The sequence below is a fragment of the Stegodyphus dumicola genome, chromosome 9, assembly GCF_044657685.1.
Source record: "Stegodyphus dumicola isolate Sdum_Otavi_A_Nest chromosome 9, ASM4465768v1".
In the NCBI taxonomy this organism is placed as follows: domain Eukaryota; kingdom Metazoa; phylum Arthropoda; class Arachnida; order Araneae; family Eresidae; genus Stegodyphus; species Stegodyphus dumicola.
This window is the reverse complement of record NC_140776.1, coordinates 171,743,823-171,758,356: the sequence shown is the minus strand read 5'-3', so window position 1 is coordinate 171,758,356 and position 14,534 is coordinate 171,743,823. Positions and strand designations below refer to the sequence as shown.

Genomic DNA, 14,534 nt, shown 5'->3' with positions numbered 1-14,534 from the left:
CTCAGAGCTCAACACGCTCTCTCGACGATGCACTAACCGCGATACACTAACAGACTCTCGGTGCACTCGACGACCCACTCGGCACTCGCTGCCCGGCTGTCAACTCGATCGACTCCGCAGGGATTGACTCGTTAGACTAGACACCAACTAGATACTAACTTACTCTCCGCGTACCAGCAGGGTTTATATAGCTTTTTACTGGTGTTCGAGAACATTCTGGGCTAAACCGGTAAAAATTCGTTCCAGAAGGTTCTCCATCCGTCCATGGATTATCGCCAATTTTGTGACCAAATGGGCAATTTCTCGACAAATGTGGCAACCCGGTCTTCTCTTGGCATTTATGGCAACCCTAAAACTGCTTTGCAGGGAAGCTATCTTACCGCGCCTGGACATTTCGTAACAATATAGAACTGCCCCATTTTTTTTTTTTTCGACAGTGTACTTATAAATGTTTCAGATTATAATTTTGCTTCTCTCTTTTAGAATTAGTTTGGGAATAGATATATTATTTGTATAGTTAAATAAATTATGTATTAAAGGAAAATGGACTATCTAAGGAAAACGCGGAAACGTATATCAATGAATATAGTAAATGGCGTTATTCTTGCTCTTTACGTATTTGTGGATTCCGCCTTTTCTGTTATCGGAATATAAAAATTTAATTTTACTTTTAAACAAATTTAATTAAAACGAAGACTATTTTCCAAATCAGTAAAAATACAATCACACTCAAGACTGTTTCGTTAACGCAGTTTTTTTTTTTTTTTTTTTTTTTATATATAAAATGACGTTTTAGTTTTTAGAAAAGAATATTTCTTTTACACACTGCCCATATTTGGTTAAATTGTATAAATTGAAAATAGATTTACGTTATAAATTTTTAGTCTTGATAGTCTTCGCAACGAAAAGAGCTAGAAAACTAACAGTTTTTTTCATTGTAAAAAGATTATCCTTATACGAAATTCTTATATATCTTATATGCGTTCTTATATATAAATTTAATAACCAAATTTGAGAAATAAGTCCCATCTGCAAGTCTTCTTTTCTCTTTTTTATTGCTTACTAAGTAATTAGAAGTTAAGACACAATAACAATTCAGAAGTCAAACAACAGAAATCAGCGTTATATTTACACAATTTTCACAGGACTAGTTTCGATGGTTTTACCGAACCAACATCTGCAAAACCGCAAATGAACAATATAGGAAATAATGATTAGATAAGATAAGAAAGCCTGGACAAGAATAAGCAAGTGGCGCCATCTGTTGGTGAAACCAGAACTAAAACATAATTTCTTTAAAGGCCGAAGGCAAATTTGGATTGGAATTAGGATCGTCAACTAGAACAGAAAGATTTTTATGAATGTGAAATGCCTCTAGAAAATCCAGTTCTCCAATGGAAGATGTTTTTTGAATAATTTTGGCAGCAGAAAAACTGAAAGTGTGGTTTTCGGACCAACAATGTTGAGCAACAGAAGACTTCTGTGTTTCCTTTTTTCTAACATATGCCTCATGTTCCTTGACGCGAAATTTTAAGGCTCTCTTAGTTTGGCCAATGTAAATTAAACCACACTGGCAAGGAATCCTATAAATACCCCAGGAATTCATATCCGGAATGGGGTCCTTGAGTATGGAACTTGGAATTTTATTGATGGGAGAATAAACAACCCGAAAGTTAAATTTCTGCAAAATATGTGCAACTTTATAGCTAATTGATGGAAAGGAGGGAATGACAACAGAATTTTTATAATCTCCTAAAACAATAGTGTGCCTTTTAGTGTGTTGAGATGAGAATTTTTTAACTGCTTGATTAATAATGTTGGGTTGGTAAGCCCCTGTCAATAGCTGTTAGAAGTTCTTTGCAGAACAACTTTTGTTCTAAACTTTACTCTTTTCTTTTAACACACAAATGCTTATTTAAAAGAAAAAAAAAAACTATTTTAAAATACCTTGCCTTCAAAATAGGCATCATTAAACAAATAATTGAAAATTCATAACCTTTCTCTTCTCGCTTCCCATATTGTTACGTTATCCTACCAGAATATTTACCATCTATGTGACCTAGCATACTACCAATTCTTACAGGTGTTAAATACCCTTCGACAAGGCAAATTTTTAACTTATCCTGTTTTTAACAACTTGAGCATTTAAAATTAATATACAAATAGATATAATGAATTATAAAGGTTTCAGGAGAAACCATCGCGGACGAAAATGGTGCAGAACATCGATAATGATACAGGGCAAGGTGAAAACATCACCATGCAAAACATTGTGGAAGAAAAGAAAGCAAGCACAAAACATCGCAGTTCTGAAACTTCGTGGCATAAAATATTGTCGTAGAAAATAAATCAGTTCAGAAAATTTGCAGTTTTAAAACAGCATCGCAGAAAATATCGCGGTAAAATTAAAGCACCTAGAAATCACCGCATGATGATAATATTACAGACATGTGTTTTCAGATTTAAAAATTTTATATACATGTTTGCACAATGCTTTTGTAGCACAAGAAGAAACGAGGAATACTTTTTCCTCTATCCTTCATATTTTTGAATTAATTACTTAACTTTTACTATAAAGGCACAAATGAAACTTGAGTATTCAAAAATTGAAAATGAGTAGAAATTAATGGTGCATATAGCAATTAATATAATTTTAAGCTTATGTAATTAACTATTAAAAGTCATTGTTTAATCATCTCTTTTAAAAATTCTATTAGAACGTTTTAAGAAAAATATTCCATGAAAATGATTAGAAAATGGAGGATGAGTAACTGTATGAGGTTAGCTAAAATAAAACTGTTTAATTAATAATCAAATCATAAAATTATTTCCTTGCACATTTATTAAACTGATATTCTTTTAGTGAAAGTTAAGTTTTATCTAGTGTCAGTTTAATAGTGTTCTTAAAGTGTTTTGAACGTCTTCATGTACAAAACGTTTAAAGCCTACAAATATATGTCTGCGATGTCAGCATCACGCAGCACTTTGTGGGTGCTTTATTTCTTACCACGGTAATTTCTGCGATATGTTTGAAACTGCGGTTTTGAACAACGATGTTTGATATCGACATGTTTTCTCCTTCGTTTAATTTTTTTCCGCAATGATTTGGACGTCGATATTTTCCCCTTTGCGTTGTTTCTTCCGCGATGTTTTCGGTGGGCACCTTAATGAGTAATATACTTTTTCATCAAAATTTTAATTAATGAAAAATATTACTTTCGTCATATATTACTTATTTTATCATGAAATAATCATTTGGGCGATCTTTGGCAATCTTTAATTTGCTTACTTTGACTTCTTTTATAACATATTTTTAAGAACTTTATGTCGAGTAGAACTTAGCCTTTTTGTATGATTTCTCTAGTTATGGCTTAAGTTAAAAATATGCTTAAAGGCATATTTTTCCTTGTAAAAATTATCTATCAAAATCTCTGAAAGGGATTTCCTTCCCCCCCCCGCAAAAAAAATTGAAAAGATAAGCCGAATGAGCCAAAGTGACTTTTTTTTAATTACGTCCACGCGTTGACTGAACAGTTAAATTGGTGTTACGAAACATTAATTGCAAGTTATTAAAGTTATTTTTCTCTTTTGAACAAAAATAAATTGAACACAAAAATAATCAATTTAACCGTGTTTAATGAATTTATTAATTATATTAAACACAATTTTATTCTCATATGAATATCTATTAAATTTTACAAACTGTTTCATAAAGTTTTACAAAGCTAGGAAAGAAACATTTTCGATTAGTTTAACTAAAAAAATAAATAATATAATTTTTTTTTTAAAAGTCAGTTCCTACTTAGGTGAACAAAGAAAAATTTTTAAAATACAAAAAAATAAATAAATAAATAAAATAAAATAAAATAAAATGTAATACCAAAAAAAGTTTTTTTAATTAAAAATTTTAATTTTTAATATGTGAAAAAACTGTATTAACATCGTGTCATCCACTACAAGTTAAAAAAAATGTATTTGAACTTGAGTGGATGAATAAAAAGTATTTTATTAACGACTGAAAATTAACTAATTTATAATTAATTAAATAAAAAAAAAATACTTGGGTCAACAAAAAAATTTTAAAAATACATAAAAAATATTAACTAAAAATTTTAATATGTGAAAAAACTGTATTAACATCAAGTGTGATCCACTACAAGTTAAAAAATTGTATTTGAACTTGTGGATGAATACAAAGTATTTTATTAACGATTGAAATTTGAACAAGGTAAAGGGAATGTGTGAGCTAATAGTAGGAATTTAATAACAAGGATTGCTTTTTCTTTTTTTTAAACTACAAGCAAATAAAAAGGGTTACCGAAACTGTGAACAATGTTATTCTTGAAGTTATAAATTCATAAATCGTTAAGATACATTACCTGATATTGTACTTTAGCTTCTAGTCGTCAGCTATGTGAATTACCTGCAATATAAAGAGGAATTTATATTAGAATTTCAAAATTAAACTGCAAAATTTTTATGCAATTTCATGCAAAAGTCGCAATTGTTTTTTAATTTTTTTCATTTAAAAAAGAAACTGAATTCAGAATGAAAGTGATGCAAACACTACTCAATTAACTTATGTACTATATTTAAATATTCAGTACAGTGGAATCTTAGATTACACTTCGTTTAGAAAGCCTACTAGCGGCTAAGCGGTAAAGTCGCTGAATACAGATAATTCGATCCGGGGGTCGAATCCCGGCTGCATGGACGTTTTCGTGGTTTTCCCCCATGTGCAACTTATAAAAGAGCCAGTTTACCTTAAAAAGTCCTTCACGAAGGCATCTCTTCCCTTAGATAGCCGTTAAGGAGACTCATACACCTTAAAATCCATAAGATGTTCGAAAAGGTGACTGTTGCAAGAATTGGGATAACTTATTTATTTCAAAAGCAATTACTGCCATTTTTTAACAGCTGACTACATAATATAGCTGCTTTCTGAAATAGTAATCAGAAAGTTTGTGTTGCCACAAATATTTTTATAATTTAATCCGCTTTGTGACAACATTTTTCGTCATGTTTTCAACTTGCGCACACAGTTTAAAACATTCTGCTTCATAATTTAATTCCATATTTAATATATAGCTTGTATAACATCTGGAAACTACTGTGAACCTAAAATTCTAAAAATTTCATGTTAAATTTTTATTTTATTTGGAGTTGAGTTTATAAAATGCATTTTATTAAAAAAATTTGTAATGTTTTCGTCCATAAAATTTTTCAATATTAAAATATTCATCAGATTGTTGGTTCAGTTAGAAAATAGTGCCCATATAAAGAATTCCATCCAATTTTAAGTATGTACCATTAGCCATTTTTAAAATATCGTGCGCGCAAGGTGGAAACATGGCGAAATATTTTGTCACAAAGAGGATTAAATTACAAAAATATTTGTGTCAACACAAACTTTCTGGTTACTAATTTCCAAAGCAGCTATATCATGTAGTCAGATGTAAAAAGTTGAAAGTAATTGCTTTTAAAATAAATAAAATATTCCAATTCTTGCAATAGTCACATATTCGAAGATCATGAGGGGCTTAAGGTGTATGAGTCCCCTTGTGCTTTGTTGTGATTAAATAAACCATATCACATCAAAACTTTCGGTTCACGCACTAATAATCTAAACAAAATCTTCTTGGGTGACGACCATTTCCTCCAGGCGCTCAAATCGGCAATTTGTGATTTTCAAAGGTGCTTTATGGTAACTTATGCCACATAATTAAAACTCATGGACTTCTGCAAAAATCGTTTTAATATTTTCTTAGCTTAGTTATCGTTATCAAAGCCTGGCAGCAAGTCACTTACAGGACCGTGAATTTGACCAGGAAATAACTATGATCGGATTAGGTAGCAGGCACTGAGCTGCATATTGTATCTCTTGACAAAACCATGGGCTAGACTGTTAACAATGAAGAGTGGAGAAGTTACTATAGAAGACCATAAAAAGAGCTTCACCAGAAAGAATTAGCACTGCTACAGAAACAAGAACAAAAGGCAACAGTAGAAGCAATGGCCTTTAGAAAAAGAAGAAGAAAGTAAAATGGCTCTAGTTCTCTGATCCTCGAAATTTCTGCAAAACGGTGTAAGACGCAAATTTTCACGTAACGATATCATGCTGAGAAAGCAATATGGATATGGATATGGAGAAATGTGGTGGACGCCCATTGTTTAAGCATTGGCAATGTGGGTATTGTCCAGCCAGACTAGATATCCAGATAAATTACACCCCACAGGACTTACAGGGGATTCTGCCAGGCGTTACTTGCAATACATTGTATTTTACAGACCGCGGGCAGTGCCTTTCATTTTCCCTTAACCCGCGGGAAGCCGCGTGGGGTAAATCCTACCCCAACCCTACATAAAAGTGGAATATTCCTAACTTGTGAAACTGAAATTCTGTGCTGCTTTCAGTAGCTGAGTTTCTAGTTGTGGTTGACTTTCAGAACCGCTTTTTCTTTGCCTTTGTGTTTCAGAAAAAGATTTATCAGTATTTTGTTGGAACTGTTGTATGACACACCCCACGCGCCTGTCCGTGTAAGTGTTTTTCTGACTGAAGATTTAGTTCAGAAATTTATTTCTAGAGTGTAACAGTAAATATTTCTACTCGCAAGTGATTTTAAAGTACTTGACATTAAATTCTGAAAAATTCCTAACTGCATTATGGTAAAAAGAATGAGTCCCTATGAACTGGAGATGCTACGCATGCGAGATTTATTAGAAATATTTGAAAGCGATGAAGATTGCATTTCGGAAACTGAAGATGAAACTAAAAATATTTTCTACAATGTTTTGGTTTCGAAAAAGATAAAACATTAATTCCTGATGTTCCTGAAAAAGGAAAAACTGTTCTTATGCTTTATATAACGTTCATTATAACATTATATAACGATCATACTATAGATGATACTATTGGAGAAAATAAAGCGTCAGGAATTATACGTTTTAATAATATGCCTAAAGGAGCAGTGGATATGGGGGATGAAATGTAAACCAATTATTCAATTGCCAGAATAACAAGGAGGGGGCCAATGGTAATTTTCTTTCCTGCACTGAATGTTGCTGTAATAAATGCTTGAATTATATAATATTCAACTGCTAATCCACCAACCAGAAACAGAAGTCTGTTTTTGAAGGACTTAGCATTACAATTAATGAAAAAAAGTATTGAACGAAGATCAGAGATTAATACTTTTCCAAGAAATTGATGTACTGCATGTAAAACAAAAGCAGAAGTTTCGACGAAGAATTAAAACGAATACATGAAATTCGAAACAACTAAGTATGAAAGATGTGTTAATTTTTTTGCCCTCGCGCCAAGGACAGAAGAACGTGAATGCAATGTTTAAAATGTGAAAACATTCTGTGACAAGAACACATGAATGTATTTCGTTCAAAGTGGTAAGAAATAAAATAAGAATGGTGTATTAGAGATGCAATGAAACTTAGAGGCATGATGTTTATTATTTTCATTTATCTTAATTTTAACTCTAAGATTATTTCGGAAATTAATTTTTGGAAACCCAATTATTATTCACTTATTTATAATACACGAGAACAAAAAAAAACAAAAAAAAAAAAAACAAAAAAAAAAAAAAAAACAGTTTTAAAACTAAATAATACTATTTTTATTGTATTTTAAATATTGGGGTATGTGATACCCCACGCGCCCGTTCTAGTAACTTTTCTTGGTGCGCCTTCCGCCGAGTTAAATATACATTGGTGTTTTTACAGTTGGTGCCTTTTGCACTTACATGCTATGGAGGGCAGCTCCAGGTCTGCTTGCATACTATGTTTTAAGTAATAGTTTTGTTTTATTATTCTAGATTGCGCTGCATAGCTCAGTACCTCTTGTGGGCAGGAAGCTCATTATAATTATGATTTTTTTTCGGAGATGGATGTTCTTGGTAGCGTATCTAATAAAGGGAGTCACTTCACTCTTAATTCGGGACTTTTAGACGATGTTCAGCTGTAAGGGAGCATTTGAATATATAATGGTCGGGACTGCCTCTTTATCCACATGCACATTGATCTGAAGTCGCTAGTTTCCTTGCATAGAAGTACGTGGGTGAAAAAACAATAGCAAGCTACAACAGAAGATCCTGAAAATGTCTCACTTCGGAAACATTTTAAGACATACGTAACACAAAAATTACGTCGTAGAATGGCGCTTAGAGAGAAAAACAATTCAAAACTCATTTTTCATGCAAAATATTCAGCATAAAAATGTGAAAACCAGGATTTAAAAGAACATCTTAATACTTGCTTTCCAAGATATTGAAATTTTGAATGTGTCAGCATGACTCGTAGGACTACTGAATGCGATATATTTGGTCTTGATATTATGATGCAAGAAGAGATGATGACATTGAAGGAGAATGTTCAAGCACAAGTCTTATTCAAAACCAATGTGCACGCGAAGGTTTAGAAACCCGCCCAATCGGAACAGTGGTTAGTAACTCTGGCTGCCATACCGAAGGTTTCGGATTCGAATCCCGGGAAGGTGTGGTTGTTTTTAAGGGGTGTTGGAACCCCAAAATCTTCAAAAAATTGTGATTTCGGATTCTTGCATTTTCAAATTCTCTACACTTTTATCTTTCTAAAAATACCATTCTTTAATCTCTATGAAAATTAGAATTGTAAAAAAATCTAGCTTTAATTTGTCATCTACTGCTTTGATCAATGAGAATTTTTACATAAAAACGCGTTTTTCTCCAAACGTGATTTTTTTATACTCGATGTACCTTTTCTCAGGAACTACTGCTCACAGGTATCTAAACTTTTTATGGCTTATTTATTAGGTTCCCTAATATTTACTGAAATGAGCTTTTTGTCATAAACTTAGTAAAAAAAATCTTTTTTAATTTTTTTTTTGTCTGAGAAAAGTGCTAAATTTTACTATACCTAACAAAATATTCTGTAATTTACTTTAAAATTCAAAATGTTTCAAAAGCTCATTTCAGTATAATCAGATAGGTATACTTTATTTACAGAAAAAATTATTTCAAGCTTGTATCTACAGCAGATTTTGAGAAAAGGTACATCGAAAATGGCCAGTTTAACATTGTCGGTATAGGGGTTTTTGCTACCCCTTAAATGTAGAGTGTTTGGGCGGCATGGAGGCACTCCAAATGTGCAGCGAACCGAAAGTCCTTTCGGGAGGTTAGTGCTAGGGAAAGAGAGGTTGGACACTCTTAGACCTGTCTCCCCCAAGGTGCTCTTCCTCAAACTTGGGGGCGGAGCTTAGCTAAAGTCGGGTTGCCCTCTATACTATATGGTAGTCAAGATTCTTGACAACGAGAGGCGCATATGATGGGCTTATGCTGACCTTCAACAGACTGGTAACTGGTAACAACAGCAGACTAATAACTTCTAAGACTGGTAACAATAACAACAACGATGTTTAGAATTTAAAATTCATTGAAGAGGAACATACTAAATTAAAAACTATTAAGCAACTTGTGTTCATATTCTCAGTGTAACTGCCAAGTCCAGACGGTATACTGGAAAGAAGAGCCTGCTGCGATACCGAAGGACGGGGTTTCGAATCCCAGAGAAGGTAAGGCTGTAATTTTTCGTCCTTTCATAGGAGGTAACGGTGGCCCATCTGTTGGGTGCTTCCAGAATAAAGTGGAAACCACATCCGGCTTTAGTAATGGCCAAGTCTAAGTCGGCTAAGTGCCCGCTAATGGAAAAAAAAAAAAAAAAGAAAGAAAGAAAAACTGCTGTCTTTAAATAACTTATGTACAATTATACGATTATTTAACTAACAGTGAATGTTTTTTTTATAAATTATTAATGGATAAACTTTAAAATCGTAGTAATAATATCCCAAAACGACAAGATTTGTATTAAAATTTTCAACGTATATTTAGAGGATTCTAATCCAAATGCTGAAAGCAAACGCTATAGCTTCCTAATTCAGCAAAACTCGCCGTTCGATCCGGAATTATTAAAACTGTAAACACCAACAATTTCTTTCATTATCTTCATTTTCAAGATCGTATATTCGATGCGGATCGAAAACATAAACAGGTTCGTCTTAAAACAACAGATCGGATTGCTTTCTCAGGAATAGGTCATGGTCGTGACCATGGATATTTTTCTTTTATGGGGAAAGAAAGAAATTCCCTTTGAGCTATATGTTTATTAGAGAAAGACAATTTGTTCAAAACAATTCGTAACGTTTCACTTCACTATCATCCTTTCTGTCATTCTTTCTTAAGCGATATGCAAAAATATCTTCGCAGAAGATTTTTTTGCCAATCGATGAACTATAAGGAATCTGTTGTTGCTGTTGCTGTTGCTGAATAATGCCCATTTGTCTGACCTATAATCAGCCCAAGCACACGAAATTCCTCGCAGCAAGGAGCGCAAGATAAGCCTGCCGTTGGCAACAGCCTTGACCACCTTACAGGAGACGGTGGGATTTAGCTCAGTTCCGCCCTCCAATTTTGATGGAGATCACCCCGGGGGGATGGGTCCGAGGGTCTCCCACACTTTTTCTCCCACCACCAACATCTCGAGAAGACATTCAGTTCGCCGCATATTTAGAGAGCCCTCATTCTGCCCACATACTTACAAACATCACTGCCTTCTGCGGGAATCGAACCTGCGACGGCAGTCAGCTACGCTAACCACTAGTTGATCGGCGTCATAAGGAATCTGTATAATTCCAATAAAATATATTTACGTAATTTGATTTTTTTTAAACTTTTTTTTTTTTTTTTGCTTCTAATGGTGGGCTCTAATCTTAGCATGGTCACTACTAAGACTAAAAGCGATGTTCTGTTCATTAAGGAGGTACTTAATGGGTGAGTCCCCGTTACCTCTTATGAAGGGACGGACAAATTACATCCATGCCTTCTCGGAGATTCGAGCCCAGGACTCTTGGTACGGCAGTTAAAGGCAGTTTCGGTACGACAGTTAAGTAAACCACTTTCCTGACTGGGCGGCAGTAATTTGACCTTAGTTTCGTTCGATAAAACAAACGTAAGAATTCCATTTTAGTTTCTTTTAAATTTTCAAAGGTAAATTAATTTAGTGGGGTGCTGGTTGTATTTGCTTATATTACTCGCAATAATCGCATTATGATGCAGAATTTTAAAACCCGCCCAACCGGCATAGTGGCTAGCGTCGTTGACTGCCTTGCCGAAGGGCCCGTGTTCCAATTCTAGAGAAGGCATAAATGTTTGTAAGTGTATAGTGTCCGTGCGGCATGGGGTCACTCTTAATATGCGGCGAGCCGAAAGTCCTCTCGAGAGGTTAGTGGTAGGAGTAGAGAAGTGGGAGACCCTCGGAACCGATCCCGCTGGGTGCTCTCCATCAGAATTGGGGGGGGGCAGAACTGTACTAAACTGACTGTCACCTGTAAGCTACTCAAGGCTGTTGCCAACGCATGCGTATCTTGAGCTCCTTGCCACGAGTAATTCCGTGGGCTAGGGCTGACTATAGATCAGGCAAGTGAGAATTAGTCAATAACAACAACATTAAAACCCAGGGAAATTAGTCTGATTCTAAGCCTATCCTTTTTCCTAGTTTCTTATCAGGTGATTCAGAAAATCGAGCTTGGTATATTATTGGAACTATCAATAATAGATGTAAACTTAGCTTCAAGGTGGTTCAGAAGTTACTCGACAGAAAAGATATTGTTAGTGCTAAGAAAAATGCATCAGTCGTTGAAAGAATGGAATCCGTACTGCAAGCGACCGTGTTGAGAATTTGAGAATAATTGAGCTCTAAAGAAAGAAAAAGTACCGAAATTATTTTTCTGATATTAAACAAGCTTTTGAACTCCATCAAGCACCGTTTACATAAAGACAATATTCGAAATAAGGTCGAATCATAAATTGAAATGATCCAGTCAAATTACTGACCCGTGATCGAGAATATTAATAACAATAATTCTGTGAAATTCATTTTTCCCGAAGAACAAAAGAACGGCTCATTGCAAGTATTTATGTAGTTTTGTCCAACGGTATTTTTGTCAAAGAAACAAAACACACTTTTCCCTTTCGTGTTCTTTTTTGTTTAATAGAGCTGCTTGAAACCCTGCTTCATCAGAACAAAAAAAAAAAAAAAAAAAAAAAACTGTTTTTTTAATTGTGTTGCGCACAAATCAGGTTTGTGTGTAAAGAACATTAGTTAACGCAAGTAAACATATGCTTTCTCGTTTTAATAAGCAAACACTGCCGCTTATTTGAACTGTTTTACTCTCTTCCAGACGAGCGTACGAGCAGTATTTAAATTTCTTAACTTTTACTTTATTCATCAAGTAAAATTATGTAGGTGTATGTAATTAAATACCCATTTTGTAACTCATATAACTTTCTCGTGCATATAGTTGTTAAGTAATAAAACTCGGGGTGTTGAAAGCTCTTTTTTACATAATTCTCTTTCTTTTGTACGAATGCGGAAGATGTCGCTATAGCACTTGCGATTTTTCACATGCATGAACATTATTCAATTTTTGTTTGAACAGTCTGAAGGTTAAGCTTTTAGATTGTTTGCACTGAAAGAAAACTCAGCAAATTCTGCAGCACCTTTGTTTGAGTTACATTTACAGATACAATGCAATGCCTGAAAATATGACATGCCTGAAAATATGACAATGATGAATGCATTGCGTGAAAATAGCATTACTAAGTTTAGGTTAAATTTCTTAAATAGCTTGTAGAGACATTAAGATTTTTTTGAAAGCAGAAGCTGTGAAAAAATGAGTAAAGCCTTCGCCGGGAATCGAACTATGGATCTCTCGAATACGCGGTCAGCATGCAGACCACTACACCACGAAGGCACGTTAAAAAGGCGGGAGAAATATCTTATATATCCCCCTTTTAAAGGGCGACTGGGGTTTTAGGGGACCCAATCGCCAAATCCTGGTTGTGGAGAATCATCATCCACCGCCCTTTTAGTTCGGGCGCCACTGTAGAGCTATTATGTTATTTGGAAGCAAGAGAAGTGAAAAATGAGCAATGCCTTCTCCGGGAATCGAGTCGCGGACCTCTGGAATAGGCGCCCAACATGCGGACCACGAAGGCACGCTAAGAAGGCGGGAGAAATACCTTATAAGCTATTCAGAAACTAGAGCAACACAACTCAAACAAAACTTCATGTAGAAGATACGTTTTCTTTCCGATCCTTTATTTAATAAAGCAAAAACGCATAACCGGATACAAAGTCAACTAGTACTGAATCATATGAAAATAACTATTTCTATCGACTGGTTTTAAGCAATGAAACGGAAACTTTACGCAAATTATTTTAAAAATGAACGTCCTCCCCTCCTCAGTTGGTAATATATAAGAACTATAAAAACTTCGACCTATGTTAGAATTCCAACGAATAATTTAATGGATTTTTCGTGGTCTATACAAGTGTGGCTTGAATAAAAGACAGTTTTCAATTGAAAATTTTCCTTGAAGGCAGCCTGTTGTGTCGTTCGCTGTTTTCCACATAAACTAAATTAGATCCTACAATGAACCTGGCGAATTCTCGCACGGATGTGAATAACTACCAGCACTAAAAAAGGGTAAAAGTAACCCTTTATTAAATTCAAATAGATAAACAGAAAGGCACGATCTTCGAGCGTTACAATGTCTCCGTAGGATATAATTCAAGTCAAAAATCTCAAATAAGTAGTGCTGGAGTTAAGCCTAACAAGTTGGCTCACAAAAACCTAACAGGTGGGATGAAAATCAGAAATGGCCAAGGGGCTTACTAGCGTAACAGCGAAACAACGAAACGTGAGCTGGCTAGCAAAAACACACTCTGAATAAACTCAGAGATTCACCCGTTTAAATACGCACTTCACTTAACTTTAAATTTATATCCTGGCGAGAAAATATGAAGGGAAGTTGAGAAGTTCAGTAAAGGTATCAAACTTAAAATAAATTTGTTATGCAAAATAAGGGAAACCGTACAATCCTCCCCCTTAGGCATATAGACATCTTTTAGATTCTAATACAGAAAAGTGTGTTCTTTGATTTGGCGTTAAACTGGAACTTCTTAGTTTAGTGATGGAGGGCTATGTGATTTGTAGTACGTGTATCACATTCTTCAAACCGCTTTTAAATTTTGACTGCATTTTGAATTATTCGAATTTTAGTTTTCGTTAGCTGGCTGTCCCATCACTTCCAAGAAGAAGTATGCTTGGTACTATATATGTTACGTTAAAGCACTGAAATCTGGAGAATGTCGAATTTCACCGGTGAATGTCAACATTCACATAGTCTTTTGGTGAATGTCCGAAATATTTTCCAAATACTCTTATTTCTGATTTACACCGGTCAATGTCGACATTCACCATGTATTAATGGAGAATGTTGAACATATAACAATATCATATTTTCTTATCCGTAATTCAGTCGCGAATAAACGCACTTGAAACTTGAAATAAGAACTTAAGAACGTGAGAACCTAAAACACACAATACATTCAAAATGAGAAAGGAAAATAATAGAAGTTAAAAACTTACTTCATTATACAGTACGTTCTAAATGAGAAAATAAAATAACAGTCATAAAAAACTTAAT

General features: G+C 34.3%; 1 protein-coding gene across 6 annotated transcripts in view; it reads right to left on the bottom strand.

The window, feature by feature from the left end:
• The window catches only part of LOC118203248 (very long chain fatty acid elongase AAEL008004-like), a 138,950-nt gene that overhangs the window by 49,648 nt on the left and 74,768 nt on the right, over nucleotides 1-14,534 (bottom strand). For all 6 annotated transcript variants that reach the window (XM_085824344.1, XM_085824347.1, XM_085824348.1 and 3 more), the window contains one exon: nucleotides 4,380-4,423. The gene's annotated coding sequence lies outside the window, so the exon portion shown is untranslated. The remainder of the gene's footprint in view (nucleotides 1-4,379; nucleotides 4,424-14,534) is intronic.